The sequence below is a fragment of the Giraffa tippelskirchi genome, chromosome 9 (genome assembly GCF_054371585.1).
Source record: "Giraffa tippelskirchi isolate mGirTip1 chromosome 9, T2T-mGirTip1v1.2.pri, whole genome shotgun sequence".
Classification (NCBI taxonomy): domain Eukaryota; kingdom Metazoa; phylum Chordata; class Mammalia; order Artiodactyla; family Giraffidae; genus Giraffa; species Giraffa tippelskirchi.
Genome location: NC_137283.1, coordinates 36,040,320 through 36,064,083, shown reverse-complemented (window position 1 = coordinate 36,064,083; position 23,764 = coordinate 36,040,320). Strand labels below are relative to the sequence as shown.

General features: G+C 41.5%; 1 protein-coding gene and 1 long non-coding RNA gene across 3 annotated transcripts in view; one reads left to right on the top strand and one right to left on the bottom strand.

The window, feature by feature from the left end:
• ATXN7 (ataxin 7) overlaps positions 1-23,764 on the top strand; it is a 139,499-nt gene that overhangs the window by 30,936 nt on the left and 84,799 nt on the right. The window lies entirely within an intron of this gene.
• LOC145519801 (uncharacterized) lies at positions 12,726-22,760 on the bottom strand. The gene is made up of 4 exons (XR_014063933.1): positions 22,666-22,760; positions 19,878-19,943; positions 16,358-16,516; positions 12,726-13,878 (listed from the first exon to the last, which is right to left on the bottom strand). It is a non-coding gene; the product is annotated as an uncharacterized LOC145519801 (long non-coding RNA).

Below are 23,764 nucleotides of genomic sequence, written 5' to 3'. Positions count from 1 at the left end.
GGCTGTTTTGCCTTCGTTCATTTTCTTTATCCCTCAGACATTTGACAGGCACATTCTCTGTGCCTCTTAATGGGGTTAGAGTCTGAGGGTGTAACTTGGTGAAATGAAGGCACAGTCCTGACTGGCAGGCAGTTGCTTAGCAAGTGGTGATGGAATTAACCTGCTGACTTCTCTCCTGGGAATTGGGGTAGAGTGACACACATTGGAAAGAGCCCCTAACCTTGAGTAAAGCAAGACCCAGTCAATACACAAGTGTTTTACAAGGAGAATGAGTGCTGTGACGTCAATAAAGGAGGCTAGTGCATTGATGGCGGAGGAGGGGGTTCAGGCTAACATGATCAGAGACAGCTTATCTGAGCTTTAACATTGGAGCTGAGGTGGGAATGGTGAGAAGAAAGTGGCCACTGAGTCATCTGGAAGGAGGAGCAAGAAAAAGCAGGTATGTGGCCTCTCCGAGATGAGCATGGAGCACAGTGGAGGGAAATGAGAGTAACAAAGGTCAGATCACAGAGGCCAGGGTCAGAAATTTGAATTTATCTGAACTTTAGTGAGAGACTACTGGGGGCGGGGCAATAGCTTCATCCGGGTAGTGGGCGGATCTAGTTGGATGGTGAGTGGATTGGGGAGAGGGTGTAGGGACCAGTCAACTAGGCGAGAGGTGATAGGGGCTTAGATCCTGGTGATGGTGCTGGCGAGGCAGAAAGGTTGTCCTTTTACGGACTTGTTTTGGAGCTGGAGTTGATGATTTAGTGAAGAATCAAATGTGGCTGAGGGAGGGAAATGAAGATGGGGATCTGAGATGTGAGCAGCTGCATGGTAGCATCTAATGAGCTGAGGAACGGTGAAAAATGGGGAGACTCAGGGTCAGGAGCTGGTTTTGGCCACAATGTGTGAGGTTGTCGGCAGCTGTATACTCAACTGCCGTGCAGCAGTTGATTATACAGCCCAGAGCTGGAGGAGCAGCCTGGGCTGAAGCCGCTGGGTGAAATCTGTCATCATTGTGCAGACAGGGAGAGCTGGGTGACAGGCGAGTTCTCTCGGGTTCAAGGGTCAGTAAAGCATGGAAGAGGGCCAGCAGCTCAGCCCTCAGTAAGGGGATGTGAGGGTAAGGAGGGGTCAGCAGGAGTGGTGAGGAATCTCCAGTGAGACAGGGAGGGAAGCCAGGTGAATGTAAAGTGTGTAGGCTTCCAGAGAACAGATAAGTGAGGAGTGATGGCCCGGGTCCCCTGCTGTTGGGAAGTAGATTATAGGCAGGCCAGGGAGTTGATCTCTGGCTGGGTCAGTGTGGAGGTTAGTGCCCCTAATCAGGAGAGTCGGGGAGCCAGATGCCTTTTTGGAGGGGGGTTAGATGACCAGAGCTGGAGGAGTTGAGAGGGCAAGTGTGCGCAGGTCTTCAGATGGTTTTGCTTTAAAGAGAATGGAGGAATAAGTTAATAGCAGGATGGAGACATAGATAAAGGCAGAAAAGGGAAGGTTTGTTTTATTTTGTTTCGTGTTATTTATTTTGGATAGTATTAGGGCACATTTGTGTGCCACTGGAAATTATCCGGGAGTGAACGGTAATTGATAACGTGAAAAAATGGATCATCATGAAGATAATACCTTGAGATGGGAAAAGGCAATGAACGGGATCACAGCCTAAGTGATTCAGTTCTGGGTCGAATCACAGACTTATTCCTGTTGTAATGAGAGAAGGAGCAGGTGGATCAATTGCAGGTAAGAATGTGGAAAGTTGGGAAGATAAGGTAGGGAATTCTTTCCTGTCATTTTATGGAGTAAAAGAGAAGATAGGAGGTTATCAGTTGAGAACGGGTAGGAAGAAGAATTTTGTTGTCTTGTTCTCAAAGTATCTAGACTGGGCTGGTGGGGAGGTGTTAGCCAAGTAAACGGGCAGTTACATAACCTTTAGAAGCCTCTTTCTGTGGGCTTCCCAGGTGGTTCAGCGGTATAGAATCTACCTTCCAATGCAGGAGACACAGGAGACACGGGTTCCATCCCTGGGTCAGGAACATCCCCTGGAGGAGGAAATGGCAACTCAATCCAGTATTCTTGCCAGGAAAAATCCCGTGGACAGAGGAGCCTGGTGGGCTACAGTCCGTAGGATCACAAAGAGTTGGACACAACTGAATGACTGAGCATGCATGTGCACACACACAACACACACACACTGCATTTAGAAGAAAAGAGCTTTGCACTTTGTCCGGAGGGTGAGCTCAGAAAGGTTATCATGGTCATAGTATGGATGGTGAGTTAGCAGTGGCTGAAGTACAAGTTGGGGGCCATGGGCCCTGTAGCGTCCCTCCTTAATGTGAAATCCTCAAGGGTCTAGGTAATCATAAACTGAGGAAATGAGGTTTTAAAATGTAGCTTTCAAATGTAAAGTGGGTCATTTCTCCATCATGAAACTCTTCAGTGGTTTCTCTTTGTATTCATTCATTCATTGAGTCAGTGTGTATTTATTGAGCACCTACATTGAGCTAGGTATGGTTCTACTTTTCAGAAAAATAGTAAACATTCTATAACTGCCCTCACAGAGTTTCTACTTTAGTGCAGGAGATAGACAACGATTTTTTTTTTTTAAGTGAAGTATATATATGTGTGTGTGTGTGTGTGTATATATATATATATATATATATGCTAGTTGGTGATGGGTGGTCTAGAGAAGGATTACGTTGGAGGTGTACAGTTTAAAGTAGGTTGGAAAAAAAATAGGGTGAGAAGGAGTTTTCTGAACAAGACTTTCAGGGTATGAAGGTTTGAGTCATGTGAACATGGTGGATGAGCCTAGGGCAGAAGAGAAGGAACAACGAATCCAAGGGCTGTGGTGAGAGAGGGTGCTGAGAGGCTGAAGAACAGCGGCGGGCAGGGTCGCTGGAGGAGCGTGAGCAGAGAGAGTGAGGCCATGGAAGTCAGCAGCTGAGGGCTCGGGAGGGAGTTGGGGAGGCAGGTCACTCAAGGGCCTCATAGCACATTGAAAATCCAGACCCCTTCACTTCAGCCCGCTGGCCCTGCTGGGTCACCAACTTCTGTTATCCCCTGGGCCCTATGTGCATGGCCTCCTTCCAGTTCTTGCACCCTGGGCTCTTCCCAGCTTCTGAACCTTTGCATGGGCTCTTTCCTCTCCCTTAGCCCTCACCCCTTCCTTAAGTCAGGTATCATCATCGTGAAGGAATCCTCTACGTCACTGTTGCTTTGTGACCCTTCTCAAAAACTGCATGTTAGTATCTTATATTGATCTAGAGTAAGCCATCATCACTACTAAGATGTGTCATTGCTGTTAGGTTTGGGGTATGAATGCTGGGTAGAAGGAATTATGGCCAGTTTTTATATAAGTCGTGGCTAAATTTGCAAATTTGACCTAAAGGGGAAAAACAGTATAGAATAACCACTAATGATATTCTTCAGCCTCTGGTTGGTAGTGTTCACTGCAATAACATTTCATTCCCCTGTTGATTATAAAGTTTGATAGACCATTGTTCGTCTTTATTCCCAGTGTTCCAGCACCCTCTTTTTGGTTGAGTAACAATATGCTGTGAAGAGAGAAATGGTTTTGGTTTTAGAATGACTGGTTGTGTATGAAGAAATGACAACGTGCCCAAATCCTCCTGTTACATCACTGGGGTTTTCTTTCCCAAGATAAACTCTGTGCTTTTTTCAGCCTCTGAATAGGAAATTTATTTTCTGCCTTCCCTTTATTCCTGTTTCTAGGCCTTTTTCTGTCTCTCTGAAGCACCACTGTACTGGGGACAGGCCCAGAGTTTACTGTAGACTTTGTGTGCTACACTTTCTATTCCTCTTATCTCACTAAGCCCATGTCTCATGAGCTTTTCATTGTTAACTGGCAGCTGCAGTGACTGTTCCTTTAAAAGATCTTGTGTTTGGTAGATGTTTTCTTAAAAGCTGGTGGCTGTTGCTGATAATAATCTGTGTTGTGTGAGTTTATAATCTATCCACAAATCATAATCTTCTCATTGAACAGAATTATGGCAGGGTAACAAGTAAAACAACTGATTTTTTTTTTTTTTTTAATCGTCTAAAAGCCAAACCCTCCAGATAGATTAGTAAAGTTGATAAGCTCTAGTATTCATTAAGTGCTGGGTAAAGTTAGGAAATACTAGTATTTATCAAGATCTTATAGAAATTTCACAGAGATTCTTGTTTCTTTTCACTAGTAATTCTGAAATAAAAACAGCTTCCATAAAAATAAGAATTCAATAGATGGCGCTTAAGATTTAAGAAAATATGTTGAATCCTGATAGCAATGGGGTTTGCATACCTATTTTATTTGAATGGGATTTGTAGAAAGTGTTAAGAGAACTTGAAAAACTCTTGAAAATTTGTCACTGATTTTTATTCTCCCTCTCACCAGACAATGTGCTGCTTGACATTAAGTCGCTCGGTTGATTGGTCTGAACTCTTTCTTTTTCTCCCCATCTCTGTTTGTCTTGATGGTGGTGCTTCCCCAAAAAGGGAAATAGGTTTCAACAACAAAACTTTGCGTCACTTATTTTTCTCTGCTCTGGTCGTATTGCATTACTGTGGCCTTGCCTCCATGTGTGCACAGTTGGCACACGGCAAATGGGAGTTGGCTCAAAGGCCGGCCAGCCTGCTCTTCCTGGCTGCGGAGCCTCTCACAGCATGCTGGCCGCTCTGCACACAGTGGGCTCATGCAGCCTGCTGTGGGTGAAGCACCTGAAATGTCGTGGAGAGATGACTGAGAGGCGTCCCATCCATCCAAAGAAAATGGGAATTACTGGCTCAAGAGCGTTTGGCAGGAATCATTTGAAATGGTTATGACTAAATTGAACGTAATTGGGTTTCTTTTTTTTTTCTACAGAAAAAAATAGGTCTTAATGTATATTTCAATGGTTTTCGAGGAGTGTGGGTCACTTGGAGAGGTCAGACTTCAGTGCCTCATTTTGGTAAAATTCAGCAGCCCCTGTTCAGAGACAGCTTTTCCTTCCGTTTAAAAAGATAACAAGTTTTTCTTTTTACTCTCAAATCCCCAAGAAATGTTTAAATGCTGTCAGCTTTATGAAAAGGTAATTAAGGAGTGAGTGGGGAATATGTCTTGCAAGCAGTTGGTTTGGCATCATCACTCAGGTTCTTATTTGCCTGATGAAAATGTCTCGTAATAAGATCCCTGTGTGTGCAGCCCCTCCACAGCTTTCCCTGGAAGTCCTCGGCCGTAATTACGTCTGTATGTGGGCACTGTCAAATGAAGAGAGGAGCCAGGGTAGAAGAATAGCCACTGGATCTTTATCAAACCCACAGTTTAAAATTAGGGGTGGTTCTAACATGCCCCTGTTGCTTTAGAACCTTTGTACCAACTTCTAAGGCCCCAGGCAGGTGGCTGCTTCTGTGGAGACATAGTAAAGGCTTGCTCGTAGATTTTGTTCAGTCTGGCTGTTGAGTGTCTTATGAGGCTCAGACAGTAGAGTGGTGCTGTTGCAAAGAACTGTGAGGCGTTAAAGTGAAGCAGAGGTCTAGAGAGCTTGGGAATCAATGGAATGCATGGTGGAAATTCTAACTTCTTGTTTCTACTGCTGATCTTCCTTATGAGCAACCTCTAAAAAAGGAGAGAAAAGTTGTAACTGAGCTCCGACAAAGGTTTGGTGAGCGGTACCTGTGGATACTCATGTGTAGGGTCAGTTTTTATCGGGTGTCTGGCCTTGATAAAAAGTCCCCTGAAGATAAGAGAGTGCACTCATGGGCTTTCTCTTGCTGCTGAAAACAAGCCTCTTCCCTGGCCTGTGAGGCCAGTGACAGACAGACCTGGTCAGGGTTCCTTCTTCCTTGAAGCCTTTTTGCCTGCTCTTCAGAAAAAATATACATCATTGCAATTTTTTTTTTTTTTTTTTTTTTGCTTTTGCTTTGTTTGCAATGCTCTTGGCTGTATATCTTCAGTTTAGGTAGTCTCCTTTGTGAAAATGTTAGTCGCTCAGTCACGTGCAACTCTTTGCAACCCCATAGACAGTATGTAGCCCGCCAGGCTCCTCTGTCCATGGAATTCTTCTGGCAAGAATACTGGAGTGCGTTGCCATCCCCTTCTCCAGGAGATCTTCCTGACCCAGGGATCGAACCCGGGTCTGCCACATTGCAGGCAGACTCTTTACCATCTGAGCCACCAGGGAAGCCCTTTGTATATCCATACCTTCTTTGAAATGCCCCCGTTCCCCTTTAAGTCTTATTTCAGGAAAATAATTCACATTAAATCTAGCTTTCTTTTAATGTCTCTCATCTTACATCATGATGTGTGTGCTGGATGTAAATAGTGACTGTAATAAGCCAATGTCAGGGAAGAAAAGCCTTGAGTGTAGAAGTGGAAATAGACACATGCAGAACTAATTTCTGGTCTTTGGAGTCAGAGATTCTCAAACAGGGCTTGTTTGAGCAGTGCACAGTCCTTGAACCCCTTCATACGTTTGTGCAGAATATCATCTGTAGTTGGATAAGTATCGTTTTCTAGAGAGACATGATATACATTTCAGCAGATGTTCAAAGACCTTCATGATCCACTAGTGTTGAGCATCAGCAATGAAAGTACCCAAGCTCATATAAATACCCAAGCTCATTTTATCAGATCTTAGAATGTCTCCATTATTATTTTCTTTGTAGTTAAAGCAGGTTTTGTGTTCCAGTTCCAATATTCAAGATACATAATTTTTAAAAAGTTCCCATTGAGTTTCTAAATGTTTTGTTTTGCTTAGTTAATGCTTTCACAGCAATATTGTTTTCTATTAATATAATTTTCCTTAGAAGCTTATGGTATTCTAGGTCTGATGTTGAAGCTGAAACTCCAATACTTTGGGCACCTCATGCCAAGGGTTGACTCATTGGAAAAGACCCTAATGCTGGGTAGGATTGGGGGCGGGAGGAGAAGGGGACGGCAGAGGATGAGATGGTTGGATGGCATCACCGACTCGATGGACATGGGTTTGGGTAGACTCCGGGAGTTGGTGATGGACAGAGAGGCCTGACGTGCTGCAATTCATGGGGTCGCAAAGAGTCGGACACGACTGAGCGACTGAACTGAACTGAACTGAAAGGTGAAGAGTCATAAGTGGGCCAGCCTGAGAAGATGCCCATTTCTTGTGGAGCTGCATTATTTCAGATAGACAGAGCGATGCAAATCCTGACTGAAGTCTTGTTCCTGAACCTGTTTGTAAATCAAGGATAAGTGTGGGAGAGACTAGAACATGAAGTGGCAGCCAGAGTGATCTGTGCGAAATTCACACCTAATAGTGTTCATTATGACTTAGATGATGGGCTCTTGAGTAACTGACTTCACTGATTCCTCTTGCTGTTAGTGTGAAGCCAGAACTATGTACTATGGCTGCTGGATAAGGTTCTGTTTGCCTGGGGTCAACCCAGCCACTCTCCTCCTCCCTCCAGATTCTGTGGTGTTTCTCTGTGGGGACACTGTCACCTTTGCCCAGACACCCTCCCCCTCTCGTTCTTCCTTGTTTCCCCTAACCCTCTTCCCCAACCGCAGGAAAACCGACCTTCATCTCTCAGGTTCAAGCTTCAGCATCAGTTCTTCCAGGAAACCTTCCTGGACCCCTGGCCTGGCTTTATGTCTGCCGTGTGCTTTTTGGGTTCATCCACAAGGACATCTCCCCATGTCATTGCATATAATTCTGCCTGGGTTTGTTTAAACTAGTGCATAGTATTTTGTATTATGAATATACTATGGTTGTGTGGTCAGTAAGTCAGTTCAGTCGCTCAGTCATGTCTGACTCTCTGCGACCCCATGAATCGCAGCATGCCAGGCCTCTCTGTCCATCACCAACTCCCAGAGTTAACCCAAACCCATGTCCATCGAGTCAGTGATGCCATCCAACCATCTCATCCTCTGTTGTCCCCTTCTCCTCCTGCCCTCAGTCCTTCCCAGCATTAGGGTCTTTTCCAATGAGTCAACTCTTCGAATGAGGTGGCCAAAGTACTGGAGTTTCAGCTTCAGCATCAGTACTTCCAATGAACACCCAGGACTGATCTCCTTTAGGATGGACTGGTTGGATCTCCTTGCAGTCCAAGGGACTCTCAAGGGTCTTCTCCAACACCACAGTTCAAAAGCATTTTCTTCGGCGCTCAGCTTTCTTTTAGTCCAACTCTCACATCCATGCATGACTACTGGAAAAACCATAGCTTTGACTAGACAGACCTTTATTGGTAAAGTAATGTCTTTGCTTTTTAATATGCTGTCTAGGTTGGTTATAACTTTCCTTCCAAGGAGTAAGCGTCTTATAATTTCATGGCTGCAGTCACCATCTGCGGTGATTTTGGAGCCCAGAAACATAAAGTCAGCCACTGTTTGTGCTGTTTCCCCATCTATTTGCCATGAAGCGATGGGACTGGATGCCATGATCTTAGTTTTCTGAACGTTGAGCTTTAAGCCAACTTTTTCACTCTCCTCTTTCACTTTCATCAAGAGGCTCTTTAGTTCTTCTTCACTTTCTGCCATAAGGGTGGTGTCATCTGTATATCTGAGGTTATTGATATTTCTCCTGGCAGTCTTGATTCCAGCTTGTGCTTCATCCAGCCCAGCGTTTCTCATGATGTATCCTGCATATAAGTTAAACAAGCAGGGTGGCAGTGTACAGGCTTGACATACTCCTTTCCCTGTTTGGAACCAGTCTGTTGTTCCACGTCTAGTTCTAACTGTTGCTTCTTAACCTGCATACAGATTTCTCAGGAGGCAGGTAAGGTGATCTGGTGTTCGCATCTCTTTAAGAATTCTCCACAGTTTGTCATGGTCCACACAGTCAAAGGCTTTGGCATAGTCAATAAAGCAGAAGTAGATGTTTTTTTGGAACTCTCATGAGTAGTATGAAAAGGCAAAAAGATATGACACTGAAAGATGAACTCCCCAGGTCGGTAGATGCCCAGTATGCTACTGGAGAAGCGTGGAGAAATAACTCCAGAAAGAATGAAGAGACAGAGCCAAAGCAAAAACAACGCCCAGTTGTGGATGTGACTGGTGATGGAAGTAAAGTCCAATGCTGTAAAGAATAGTATTGCATAGGAACCTGGATTGTTAGGTCCATGAATCAAGGCAAATTGAAAGTGGTCAAACAGGAGATGGCAAGCGTGAACATCGACATGTTAGGAATCAGTGAACTACCGTGGACTGGAATGGGCAAATTTAACTCAGATAACTATTATATCTACTACCGTTGGCAAGAATTCCTTGAAGAAGTCAACGAAAGAGTCCGAAATGCAATTCTTGGGTGCAATTTCAAAAATGACAGAATGATCTCTGTTTGTTTCCAAGGCAAACCATTCACTATCACAGTAATCCAAGTCTATGCCCCAACCAGTAATGCTGAAAAAGCTGAAGTTGAATGGTTCTGTGAAGACCTACAAGACCTTCTAGAACTAACACCCAAAAAAGATGTCCTCTTCATTATGGGGGACTGGAATGCAAAAGTAGGAAGCCAAGAGATACCTGGAGTAACAGGCAAATTTGGCCTTGGGGTAACAAAGGAGGGCAAAGGCTAACAGAATTTTGCCAAGAGAACGCACTGGTCATAGCAAACACCCTCTTCCAACAACACAAGAGAAGACTCTACACACGGACATCACCAGATCGTCAATACTGAAATCAGATTGATTATATTCTTTGCAGTCAAAGATGGAGAAGCTCTATACAGTCATCAAAAACAAGACCGGGAGCTGACTGTGGCTCAGATCATGAACTCCGTATTGCCAAATTCAGACTTAAATTGAAGAAAGTTTGGAAAACCTGTAGACCATTCAGGTATAACCTAAATCAAATCTGTTATGATTATACAGTGGAAGTGACAAATAGATTCAAGGGATTAGATCTGATAGAGTGCCTGAAGAACTATGATCAGAAGTTTGTGACATTGTACAGGAGGCAGTGATCAAGACCATCCCCAAGGAAAAGAAATCAAAAAGGCAAAATGGTTATCTGAGGAGGCCTTACAGGTAGCTGAGAAAAGAAGAGAACCTAAAGGCAAAGGAGAAAAGCAAAGATATACCCATTTGAATGCAGAGTTCCAGAGAACAGCAAGGAGAGATAAAGCCTTCCTCAGAGATCAGTGCAAAGAAATAGAGGAAAACAATAGAATGGTTGTGTAAATCCAACCTTTCTGGATGGACATTCCTGTTGACAGTTTTGCTGTTTTTGTTGGTAAAAACCAACAGTGCCACATTTGAAGTACTTCTACAAGCTTCTTAGCACTGGTCAAGTTTTTATTAGCTTGTTTTTTTTTAATAAATAGACAAATGGAGAGTATGTTTAAGTAGGTACTGCTGAAGTGCCTTCCAAGAAAGCTTTTCAGTTGTCAGTCCGTCTAGGTGAGAAGAGTATGTTGATAGCTTAGGGGTGCAGTTTCTTCTCTCAGAGTTTGTCTTTCCTTAAGGAGAGACATGTTTTGGGCTGTTGAAATTGCATTCTTCTGTCCTGTAGACATTTAGAGCTCTGATTTGAAAATGTGGTGTGACATTCAAAGTGTTGTTAAAGGAAGAATCAGTTGTAGGCTTCCAGTTAACAGTAAGGTTCATCATCTGAGATTGACGAAGTACTACCTAAGTTATTCATTCTTTATTCCACACAAAATCCAGGGTACAGATTTTGCCACATTACTGTAGACTTTCTTCATCTGCTCTGTAAGCCCTGGCCTCTGCAGTCTCAAACAAAGGCAAAAGCTGTTTTCTACCTCCCTTAAGAAAGTCCATGATTAGTGAATATCTCATAACGAGGTTTGGGGTTGAATACAGAACAGAATGTTAAGTGACTGTAGTCTAAACTATTTTTCTTTCACAGAAAAAGAGGAACTATAGTGTCCCTGTGATTGATAACCTCCCTTGTTCTCCCTCTTGATAAGGTGATATTCTTTATTGGGTATTGAAATAAATTTACACAAAGTAGTTGGTTAGATGACCTTTCCAGGGAGGGGGCAATGCTTGCTGCTGAGGGGATGATGAAGTCAGTGCCTCACACGTGCCCACTGGAGGGAGCGCCTAGTTGACTTTTTTTTTTCCTGTGTTTGACATATTACCATCAGTTTCCCTAAAACAAGGTTTTTAAAAAGTTTTTCATTAAATAAAAAAAAAAGGTTCAGAATTCTTTCATAGATTTAGTGCTTAAGAAGTTACTGATACTCATCTGTATTTTCAGAATCATCCATTGTCCTAACTCCTTTGCAGCCGGTGCTCAACACTAAATTCATATTGAGATGCCAAAGACTTAATTCCTCCAGGAGCTGAGAAAGCCTGAAAACCACCTTCTTGTGTCCTGTCCTTTCATATTGGCCTGCCAGGTGGTGGCTTCCCACCTCCCATAGCCTCTTCATTCCTGCCTACTCAGAGGCTATGATTGAGTCTGGCTTCTTTGGCTCTCACCCTTCTGGGAAGAGGGTTCACAGAGAGAAAGAATTGCCTGGTTCCCTGGGTTCTTGGGACCAGCGGATGTTTTTGTTTATGCTAATGGGAAGCACGCTGAGCAATGGAGAATGAGAGATCAGACAGTCATGGTACTCACACACCTCTGTCTAAAGATCAAGATGAGATGAGGGAGCACTGGCTGAGAGACAGTCTGTCTGTGTGAGGGGCAGAAAGGGAGTACTTTTGGATGGGGACTGCAGGAAGAGAGGGTGAGTGAGTATTATACCCTGGTGACTCAGGGTTTTAAGTACTTCTTCTCTGCATTTCTGTAATCACATCCAGAATTTTGCAGGGTGCTAATGCTTGTTGCACAGCATCGTATTTCCTGGGTTACAGTCCCTGTTCTGTAGCATCTCTGATGACCAAGTTCTGTAACACCTCCTGACTCAGTTGCCTCACAGGTGGGTATGGATCAGAATAGTGTTTCTCCCATAGGGTCGTTTTGAAGGTGCAGGGTTTCTCAGCTGACATATGGGGTCAGATCATTCTTTCTTGTAAGAGGATGTCCTGTGCCTTATAGGACATTTAGGAGCGTGTGGCCTCTACCGCCGAATGCCAGTAGCACTGCCCCCTCCAATTGTCACAAAGAACATCTCCAAACTTTGCCAGGGTCCCCACGGACCATCGCTCTAAAGCCCCTCATTCAGTGCTTGGCATATAGAAATGTTCCTCAGTGTTAATGCATAGGAGGTGTGTGATAAATGTGTGAACGTGTGAATGCGTGTTGGTGTTGCTGGTGTTATGGAATTGGAGGAGTGCTAGCTCCTGTAGAAACCACGTGGAGGAGGTTCCTTGGTGATTCTTGTGGCACTAGGGTAACTGAATTCTTTGGGGCCGGCTACCAGGAGGAGCCCTCCCTCCCCATCCTGCCTTTCACTCGTGTCGCACAGTGGCACCCACGAAGTGCCAGAGTAGCTCTTAATGTCTATCCTTGATTCCAAGATGCCTGTTTTTCTTGTGTTTCATTATTCCTGAAATCAGAATGGATTATGAAGTCATAGGGTACATTTTTTTATTCTTCCCCAAAGGCTGGCATTCCTACACACTTGATGGCAGCTTTGAAATTAAGGAATGTGGCATTTCTATGTGTGTATGGGCTTTGCAACTAGACTGGAACCTCTTTATGGGTAGAGGCTGTCTTACTTGCCATTTCTTCCAGTATGCAGCACGGTGCCTCAAACACACAGTCTCCAACGTTTGAACAGCCTGCACTTTCCACTGTTCTGTGATGATGCTCTTAGACTGCCTTTCATGTGGTTTTGGACCTTTACACAGTTCAAGACAAAACCATTGCAGCCTCAGTACCAACAGTGTTTTTGTTTGTTTGTCTTTATTTTTTTCAGTAGTGTCCTTTTCTCCCTGTTGTGTCCTTGCAGCAGTCTGAGTGGTTGAGGCTTTACTGTATTTTGCTTACTATAAGGATGAGTATACAGAACGAACTAGTTTTCTAACACTGGTGATAAGAAACAGATGTCTCAAACTTTTACAGGAAGGTTGCATCATGAGTGCTTCTAAGTTATGTGAATTCTACTATGTGATGGTACAAAAGAGAATAATGGCGTGGTGAATTTCACTAGTCATTCAGTGCATATTAACTTGAAATGTGTTTGAAGTAGGAGGTGTGAATCAGCACAGACATAAGTTCCATGAGAACAGGGTTTTGCTCACTGCTGTATCTTCAGCATCCTGAAAGAATGCTTTGAACATAGTAAACACAGAGAGAATTATGGAATATTGATTGCTTTCCTTTATCTGGTCACAGTTCCTGCAAGTGTCTCACAGTGTAAGCATCTCATTGTCCTGTGATTGTGGTGTTTAATTACTTGGATTTTTCCATACAAGAAGGTCCCTAAACACTAGCCAACTATTTAATCTGGTAGAAGCAGCCATCTGTTCTGACATCAGTGACATAACTGACTGTGTAGGACTTACTGGTCGGGCTCCATGTGGTGTCTGAGAAATTTTCAGGGATGATTTTTAAGTGACTTTAGAGACTAACCAACAGATTCCTCTCTTAAAATGAAACTCTCCACCATTGCAGTTGAGATAGATGATCACTAGGCATGCCAAAAATGACAACTCAGGTGGGCTTAAGCAGATCAAGGACTGTTGTGTTTACCTTAGAAGAGTCAGAACTCTGCCCTTGTAGACAGTCTTTCAGTGGTGATCCCTAATTAGAAATTCTGTGGCTTGTGGTGGTCAGTGGCAGATCCCACTGATCTCCTCTGTTTGACTTTCTCATGTATGGTTTTGGGTAGGAAAGAAGGGGACTGCGTGTGGTAGGTTCTAGGTAAATATTTGTTGACAGATGAACATCAGATTTCACATGATGAAAGAGATGAAGGTCTCTCTGGAATAGAGCTGACTATTTCTTCATTCACGATTCTGCTCAGCCCATACTTTGTGCCTTTGACTGATGGGTCAGTTTTCTCCTCTGCCCCTTTCATTCCCAATTGATGGTTCATGCTGAAATAGTGAAGAACAGAAACATCATCATTTTGTAGTGACCTTAATCTGATTTGCGAGTGTTTTGCACCTCAAACCCATGTAAAGAAAGGCAACAGGCCCTATGATAAGAAATCACAAGAAGGGTGGAAATTTTCTCTCTTTAGCTAGTGTAATTATTTTTGCTGTTCAGTTACACAGGCAGGCTGCCAGAGATAGGGGTACAAATTAATTAACCAACTGTTTGGAGAGATACGGCCATGTCATTACTGATAAGCGTAGATATAAGTAAGGCAGTGTGTCGGCTGTTTTTCTAAAATGTGGGAGGACAGAAATATGTTACCTCAAATAAAATAGACCAGATGCTTAGTGGGGGGAAAGCTATAGTTTCTGTTAGTTTCCATTTATGAGCACATATATTTCTTTCCCCTTGTTGTCTAAAGTGCTTCCTAATGCGCTGAATGCAGGGAGAAACCATGGATTGTCATGTTAGTCTTTTAAAAATACAGCTGAGTGCACTTTACCTCAATTGAACATATTTGGATTCCACCCCCAGCCCACTAAAATTATTTCCATTATAACTTTTACTCACCATAGTTTAGAGTAACTGGAATTTGTTAAACCAGTGGTGAATTTTAAGTAGTAGTGGGTATAAAGTATGTATTTGTATGTGAATAATCCAGACAAGTGTCTTAAAGGAAACAAGTCTCATGGTATAAGCAGTTCTGTCAGTTCTGTAAGGACTGATTCTGTTTGTTTCTTTTTTAATCTTCCTCAGAGGTGACTCTACTAGGACCCCCAGTTAATACTTGTTGGAGCAAGAACTGAAGCTCTGTGACCAGTGACATGTCGTTGCATGCTGGTTAGGGACTGTGCTCTGGAGTCAACTAGATTTAACCTTTAACCCCAGCCCCACCTCTTGCCAACTGTGTGATCTTGGGCCAGTTACTTAATCCTTCCACACAAATGTTTCCTCATTTGTAAACTTGGGCTAATAATAGTACCTGTACCACTGGGTTGTTGTGGGGATTATGTCATGTAAAGCATGTAGAGCACTTAGCACACTGTCTGGTCTAGTGACTTCTCCGTAATTGTGTGACAAGATGGCTATTGTTATTATGTTGTATTTTAAACATTTGCCTGACCTTTTACTTTAGAAGCTCTCTAGAAACCAAACACACAAACAACTGGGGAGACATGGGTGTTGAACTCGAGGCATCACTCTGAACTGTGGCTGCGCGCAGGGTGTTATCTGCCAACCACATCTGTTTGCATATGGTTTTGGCAAGTGAGCTTTGAGTTCTTTGTTCAGGTATGTTGACCAGTTTCCTCTGGAAGGACAAGGAGTGAAACTGTGAAGTCTGAAGAAGCAAAATTGAGATAAGAGAACGCATAAAACTTCCCTGTGAAAGTGTTGCCCATTAGGTCAGAAACAAGCTAACGGTGAAAACAAACTTGAAATACTTTAATACTTGTTTCCCAGTGGGAACAAACTGCACCTCATCTGTTTTAAACAGAACAAACCTTTGTAACATTAAGAGATATTAGGAGTAGAAAGAATTAACCAGCAGTCAACCCTTCCCTCTCCTCCCCTAGGGTGCCCTTCACATCTAACCCTGCCCAATTCTGACCAGAAAAAGCAGCTGTACAAGTGAATTTCGTGCTTGAAAGAGAGGCCTAACAGAAAGGATCACAGAACAAAAAAACTGTGATACTCAGACAAGCTGGTGTTGAGACCAGCACCAGTTCACACTGCAGGGACCTGGTCTGACCTATTCCCAGCTGTCTTCTAGGTCTGACCAAGTGCTGTCAAAGAGGAGGCAGTTAAGTATTTATGGAACGAGAGGAGACATGAATGAATCTGATTGATTTGTTTTCACAGGCATCAGTGAGAACGGTGAAATGATGTGTGCAAGAGGGCAACAATCTTTTTAATCACAGGGAAGATTTATCTTTATTTTTATTATAGCTTCTCTTTAAATAAAGCTGCCTTTGGGGAAGCTTTAATTTCTTTGCACATAAGCAATGAATAGTTTCAGACATTTGTGCATGGTTCTTACCATTCTTGGAACCATATTTTTAATTCCTTGGTGACATTGAATCATTGACATTTAGTATACAAGCCTTGCCTCCCCCCCCCCCTTCATATAGAGCAAATAATGTTTTAGGGGTTGATTTATAAAGCAATTCTCTAAAACTGGGGAGAGTTTTTAAGATGATGGCTTCCTTGTTATCTTCTTGGAAATCTCAGAGGCACCTGGATTTCCAATGTTGCCAGTGTATGTTCCTCATTCTCAAACCTGGCCTTCTTCCAGTCTCAGAGACTGGTCCCACCCATCCATCCTGTTCTACAAGACAGGAAGCTTGGCATCATTCACTGCACCACCCTTGTATCCAGGTCATTACCAAGTCAGGTCAGCAGTTCCTTCTAAATATCTGTGAATCACTTCTGTGCCATCTCACTGTGATCTCCAGGTCCAAGGTGCCCCAGATCTCTTACCTGTACTATTGCAAATGCAAATGACTGGCCCTCTCACTTTTAAAGCATGAACTTCCCTTCTCTGTTCTGGTCTTGAGTATGGTTGAAAATAACAAAAAGTCTGATAATGTTATCCTCCATTCCAGAGAACATTTCCAGGACTTCCCAAAATCTTTTCTCCTATAAAAATAGTGAGAACACTGGCAAGAATTGGCAAAATTAACTTTTTCAGAATTCTAAAATTAACGGCGTGCAAGATCTAATGAGCATTTATACAAAACAAAGAACTGAATCTCTGTAAATACAGGCAAACTCTGAGGTGTTTTACCTAACTCTGTTTTAATGCTGCCACACCCCATACCATGCCGAGCTCCACAGTAACTTTGAAAACCTGTAAACCTCACAACCGTGGTAGCTGTGAAAACCAGTAGTTTAGAACCTATCAGACTGGAAAGAATGGGTTTGAAGCTTCTCTAAAGCTATGTGCCCAGAAAATTGTCACTGTTTGAACTTTCTAGTAGGTCCCTAAAAATCTCCATTCTCACAATTTGTCTGTATCAGAGCTCATTCTGTACCCTATCCCTAGGGTATTTGTTAAAAGAAAAAAAAGTAGCAATCATTGTACATTGCAGTTGTCTGAGGTGGTGATATAAGTTGAGTCTAACCAAAAAACTAAATAGGAAACTCTGGGAAATAAGATGTCAATTGGGGTTTTTGAAGAGCCCCAACATTTTCAAGATTCCTGAGAATCTAGAAAACCATATGCATTAAATCAACTACGCTTCAATTTAAAAAAGAGACAAAAACAGCATGCATGTATAGGGCTAGCTGCATGTCCAGGAATGACCTGAGAAAACCTTAATCTCTCGCCCCTGGCTGATTTTGAGTTTCTATACAAGCAGGAAATGAAGCCTAAGGTAGAGCTGTACATTATTGCTAGAGCGCTGAAGACCTCCCAACATATGCACAGAGCCCCTCGGCAAAGCCTGGGAGACTCATTGGTTCAACATATTTAAGGAACTCCCTGCCCAATACTTGGCTAACTAAGCTCACACATAACAAAGAATACAGACTTTACACAATTAGACCAGGTAAATCGCTAAACAAACCAAAAAGGGAGGTGGATCTCATTTGTAGAATGCCACATTATATTATCTATATTGTCTAGTTTTCAACCAAAAATTACAAGATAGAGAAATGGCAAAATACTGCCTATATGTTGGGGGAGGGTTTTGGGGGGAGCACAAAATGAAGCCCTGTCTAAGCAGAGCATTAATAAAATTCTGTTGAAATTAAGTTGGTTTTATTCAAACTACATTATCTGAAGTTAAGATGTTAATTGTAATCCCCAGGAGAACTACTAAGAAAATAACTTGGGTAGAAGGTAGTAAAAGAGAAAAGGGGAAGCTCAAAAAAGTATGTTAGAATCTATCAGTTTAAACAAAAGGATGCAGTGACAAATAGGGGGATAACAACAACAAAAAGACGTGTGTATTAAACAGACTTAAATCCTACCTTATCAGTAATTGCGTTAAATGTGAATAGACTGAGCACTACTCAGCAAGCAGAAACTGTCAGATGGATTTAAAAAAATCGTGATTCGGTGATACGCTATCAACAGGAGACAGAGTTCAGATTCAAAGTTGGAAATATATTGAAAGTTAGTAGAAAGTATAACATACAAACAAATAGTAGTCAAAGAGACCTAACCTTGCTGTACAAATATTAGACAAAATAGATGTTTTTTAATAAAGTCATTAAAAACAGGATATTTTATAATCATGAATGAGTCAATTCATCTGGAAGAAATAGCAATTATAGAGATGCATGTGCCTAACAGAGCTTTGAAATATATGAAGCAAAAAACTTACACTGTGAAAGGAAAAAATGGACAATTTAATAGTAATAATTGGCGATTTCAATAACTCACTTTAAAGCCTGGATACAGCAACTAGGCAGAAGAGCAATATGGATGTGAAAGATTTGAAAAACATAAACCAGTTAGACACAACCAACATTCTTTTGGAAATAGTCCATTTGCATTCTTTTCAAGTGCAAATGGAATATTCTCAGGATCATATGTTAGGCCACAGTAGAATAAACCTAAATAATTGTGAAAGGACTGAAATCATACAGCATTCTTTAACCACAATGGAGAAAATTAGAAATTAAAACCTAAGGGAATTTTGGTAAATTCACAAGCATGTGAAAATTAAACAACACGTTCTTAAATAAGTAGTGGGTCAAGGAAGGAATCACAAGAGAAATTTTACTTTGAAATTAATGAACATGAAACACGGCATACCAAAACTGACATACTGCGGTTGAAGCACTACTTAAGGGAAAATTTAGAGCTGTAAATAGTTATGTTAAGAAGTAAGAACCTTCCTTCCTAAGAAACTAGAAACAGAACAAACGAAGCACAAAGCAAGCAGAGGAAAGAAGACAGTGAGCTATTAATGTGTGAACTAGACAACAGGAAAACAAAGGGTGAAAAGCACTGACACGAAAGGCTAGTATTTTGGCAAGATTTGAGTACTTTGATTATGATAAAATTGACAAACTTGTAGGTAGATCTCACCACATTATTCATATTACTAAAATCAGGAATTAAATAGGTAATGTCACTGCCCACCTGACACAAATAGGGTTATAAAGGAATACTGTGAGTGACTCTATGCCGGCACATTGAATTTACTAGATGAAACAGATACATTTGTAGAAAATACTGTCGAACCATCAAAAATAACTTGAGAAGTATTAGAAAATTTGAATAGACCTAGTACATGAATTTGAATTGGTAAGTCTAAGATTTCCCTACCCCCTACCTGCCTATGCGCACAAAAGGCCAGGCCCAGATGCCTTCACTGGTGAATTTTACTAAATACTGATAAATTCATTAGCACTCACCCTACACACATTTTTCTATAGAAATGTTTGAACTCTTCTCAATTCATTCTATAAGGCCAGTACCAAAACCAAAGACATCACAGTAACTGAAAACTACAGACTGATATACTCAGTATACATTATACTTGGGAAGCCCAAGAATACTGGAGTGTGTAGCCTATCCCTTCAGCGGATCTTCCCGACCCAGGAATTGAACTGGGGTCTTCTGCTTTGCAGGCAGATTCTTTACCAGCTGAGCTACCAGGGAAGCCCATACATTATACAGTGTATATTTATTATATTCTGTAATGTGCAAATACTAATTATAGTTAAGCAAAAATGTTCAATATGCCTTTGATAGATGGATGAATTGGAAAGAGTCTGCATAATATATGAATAATTTCTCCAATTTGGTCAGTTTTCAAGTTTCAGTCCAGATTAAATGATGTTTTGTTTTCTACACTTGTCAAACACGTATATAAGTCACGTGGGAATCTTGATAAAATGCGGATTCTGATTTTCTGGGTCTGGGTTGGGTCCTGAAATTCTCTAATTCTAACCAGGTTCTCAATGATACAGAAACAGTTGGGCTGTGAACTGTATTTTAAGTAGTGAGGCTTTATATTGAGGAGAAATATAGAGTTGAGTGTACCTTTCTTTTCATTGTGATCATTAGTATAGAAGATCTGAGAAGCATCTTCCCTCTGACTTCAAGAATCTGAAACAAACTCAAGACAGTTATTAACATTTTAGCTTTCTATTAAAAGTTGTACATCTTCTGAGGCATGCTTTTGGTAAGATATTTAGAGACTTTACAAATATGAGATAATTATAACATCCCTTTTAAGGAAGTTATGAAAGATATAGATTTCATCATAGCCACATGGCTGTTGGATAACACTCAGCTATGTCATAAAGCAAATAACTTGCTTACCATGCCAGCTGAAGGGTAGCCATTTGATTTTGGTTTTCATGTGTTCATTGTGAATATATAGAAATAAAGTTGATTTTTTTATGTTGGTCTTGTGCACAGATTGAATGTCTGTGTCCCGTTCTCCCCCCCAACCCCCACTCCAGACATAAAATTCATGTGTTGAAATCTAACCCCCAGTGTGATGATTTTTGGAGGGATGAGGCCTTTGGGGAAGTAGTTAGGTCATGAGGGTAGAGCTCGCATGAATGACATTAGTGCTCTTGTAAAGGAGGCTTCAGAGAGCTCCATCTCCTCTTCCTGTGTGGAGGACACCGTGAAAAGAGGACTCAGAACCAGAAAGCAAGCTCTCACCAGACACTCAATGCACTGGTGCCTTAATCTTGGATTTCCCAGCTCCCAGGACTGTTGAGAAATAAATGTTTGTTGTTTGTAAGCCACCCAGACTATATTATTTTATTAAAGCAGCCCAAATAGACTAAGAAATTTTGTGTCCTGTGATGTTGCTAAACTGGTAAATTCTGGGAGGTTTTTTGGTAGATTTTTTGTAGTTTTCTGCATAAGACCATCAAGTCATCTGCATATGGAGAAAATTGTATTTCTCCCTTTCGAATCTGGATGACTTTTGTTTCCTTTTCTTGCCTGATTTCTCTGGCAAAACCTTCAGTGCTTTGTTGAGAGAGAGGGTATCCTTGCCCTATTTCTGACCTTAGGAGGAAAGCATGCAGCCTTTCTCCATTAAGTATGATGCTAGTTGTGGGGGTTTTTGTAAATGTTCGTTATCAGGTTAAGGAAACCTCCTCTATTCTTGGGTCTCTGGATTTTTTTTTTAATCATGCATATTTTTTCTGCATCAACTATTATGATAATTTTTTTTTTCTTTAGCCTATAAATATCACAGGTTACATTCTTTGGTTATGGATTATTTGAAGTGTCTCATTTCTAAGTGTTTGTAAATTTTCTAGTGTCTTTCTGTTACTGGTTTCTGATTTGATTCCATGTGGTCAGAGAACATACTTTGTATGATTTCAATTTCTTTTAAATTTGTTGAGGTTGATTTTCTGGGTTAGGCTATGGTCTATATAAAGCTAACCACTTAAAAACAGACAGCTAAGTCAGTAGGTAATAGCATTCCATGGTTAATGCTGTTTTTATTTATATGAAGAGTTGTGGGTTTGTGTTTTCTGCATAGAAGATATTTGGCAGATGTTGTGTTGCTGTATTGACTGCCTTTTGAAGAAAAGAATTGTATTCTTAATTTATTCATGAGTTTGTAACTGTAACCTTAACAGTAATGATGATATTAACACTACTCTGTATTAAGTCTTTACATACACTCGCTTACTGTGTTGAGACAGATAGAGAACTAAGCCTTATACATGGGTTATCTCATTCAATCCAAAAATCTCCTGACATAGATAGCATTGTTTTCACTGATTTTCAAATGCAGGAACTACATTCTAGAAGTAAGTATCACTCTTGAGGTTATAATACCAACTAAGTGGTAAACTCTCTTATAGCCCATATCTTATAGTCTACAAGCTTAGCTGAAGGATAGTCATGCAGTAAAGATTCCCTAAGGGTTTTGGAAGGTGCTTCTAGATTTAGGACACATTTCAGGTTTGGTTTCTGATTGAAAAGTTAGAATTTGTTGGCAACATTTTGAGTAGCTAAAGGTACTCATGAGGTAACCTGTCATGTATGTCACCTCTGTAGCCCTGCCTGGCCTTCCCTAACCCAGGTCCCCTAGGATTTTGATATTTGCTGCTTCTCTTCTTTGCCAGGTACTGAATCGCATTTGCAGTACAAGTAGTGACAAAAGTAGTACTTACAACTTACCCATGGAAGGTCACTGTAAGGTTGGCCACTTTTAGCCAGGGATTAATAACTATTAGAGAGAACTGTTTTCTTCTCACTTTTTGGTCTTCTGGTCTTTGGTTGGTTGCTTTACATTTTGGCAGGTTGTCAACTGACGTTTTTGTGTGTGTGTATCTGATTGGTTCTATCATTTAATGTCTTATGGTCAAAGAAAGGTCAAGATCCCCTCTCAGAACAGAGAATACGAATTTGGAAGTTTGTGTAGAAGGTAGAAATAAAATTGTTTTATTTTTGCGCAGTTAAGATGTTAAAGCTCATGTAACAGCAATTAAAAACTTTTTTTATTATATCACTGACATTCCTTTTGATTATCCAGAATTGATAGTTACCATCTGAAATAAATTTGAAATTGAACACAATAAAAGCTCAGTTATGTGCAGATCAGCCTTCCAAGTCAATCCATCAGGTTACTTAGAAATGTTTTGGACACTAATGGGGCTGAGAGTCCTAGTATCTAAGGAAACCCTTGCGTAGCAGAGAATCAGACAGTCCGGAGGTAACATCAGATGTCTGATGTGCAATAGGATGTCTTGTTGACTCTGATTAGACAAGGCGGGAGAGGAGGGATGGCGCTGGGCAGTGCTGAGTATCTTGTGAGGTGGTGGGGAGCACGTACTTGAGAGTAGCCTACCTTCAGCTCTCCGCTCCTCCATATGCTGGCTCTGTGACTTAAGGCAGATAATCTTGTTCCTCACTTGCGTCATCTGTATGGTGCAGATAGTGACCCTGTAAGGTAGGTGGTATTGTGAAGAGGAAGTGAGCTAATAATATGGAGCACTGCATCTGGAACATAGGAAGTGCTTGGTAATTACAGACTCTTGTTATTTTTGTTGTATGTACTACTTCTCAGGTGTCTTTGCTGTTGTGATTTTATTGTTCACTGATGAACCTTAAATCACGTCTAAGCATAGACATTCAATACATGAATGAATGATAGAGTACTTGCTGTGATACCTAACATCCAGTGAGTACTTAATACACTGAGTGTACAAAAGATGGTAGCCGTAGACCAGCAAAGTTTAGAAACTGTGGCCAGTGTAACCCACTGACAGTAAAAATGGAAATATTCATAATCATAATAGGTAAGATGGTAAAGAATCCACCTGCAATGCAGGTGACCCTGATTTGATTCCTGGGTCGGGAAGATTCCCTGGAGAAGGGATAGGCTACCCACTCCAATATTCTTGCTTGGAGAAGCCCCATGGACAGAGGAGCCTGACAGGCTACAGTTCATAGGGTCGCAAAGAGTCGGACATGACTGAGCAACTAAGCACACAGCACAGCACCTGCTCTGTGCCAGACATAGTTCCAAGAACTTTGTATATACTAACTCATTTCATCCTCACAACTCCCCATTAAGGTAGCTACTATTATTATCCCCTTTTACAAACGAGGGTACTGAAGCTGAGGACTTGCCCAAGTTCATACTCCTAGTGAGTAATAGCATGGGAATTTGAACTCAGGAAGTTCGATCCAAAGGCCTTTATGAAATTCTTTTGTTGAGAACCTAGTGTGTGCCAGGCATTGTGCCATGCAGACCCAGCCACTGCCTCTGAGGGTTTATATCTTAGGGTTATAGCCAAAACACAAATTACAAATCACTAATGAGTGAAGAGAGAGAGAAATGTCTGAAGAGATAGGGTCCTGCTTTAAATTGAATGGTCAGGGAATGTCTCTTAATGGAATGTAAATCGTGATCTGAAGCTAGCCAGGCAAAGCATTCTGTACAG